The sequence below is a fragment of the Lupinus angustifolius genome, chromosome LG07 (genome assembly GCF_001865875.1).
Source record: "Lupinus angustifolius cultivar Tanjil chromosome LG07, LupAngTanjil_v1.0, whole genome shotgun sequence".
Lineage (NCBI taxonomy): Eukaryota > Viridiplantae > Streptophyta > Magnoliopsida > Fabales > Fabaceae > Lupinus > Lupinus angustifolius.
The window spans coordinates 13,021,751-13,022,223 of NC_032015.1; positions in this window are offsets into that span (position 1 = coordinate 13,021,751).

Genomic DNA, 473 nt, shown 5'->3' on the forward strand with positions numbered 1-473 from the left:
GGACCTGCTTAGCCGCTCAGCCTAGCACCAGACTAGGCCTGGCACGGTCAGAAATATGCTTGACACGGTCATACACGAGCTTGGGACAAGACCAAGCTACTGAACAAGTTGCTCATCGGTCCAACCACGCAGCTCAGCCTAAGACCAGACTCCTAGCCTGATTAGCAAGCACCAAGCCACGTCTCAGTCAACACGGTCAGAAGCTGCTGAACAAGCAGCTCAGCGGTGAAGCAGGTGCGCTGGGCGGTGCTTACCAGACTTGACTTAACCATCAAGCAAACCATGAAGTCATCCATGACCTCACCTCAAGTAGCCCACCATAGGCTTTTCAGAAGTAGCTCACAATAGATGGTCTCATATCCCACAACTAGCTTTGATGAGTCATGCATAAAGAAGTGACTAAGCTACTTGGTCAAGGGACCAAACCCATGTTGAAGGGTTTGGTCAGCTGCTGAGCGGTCCAACTCAGCAGC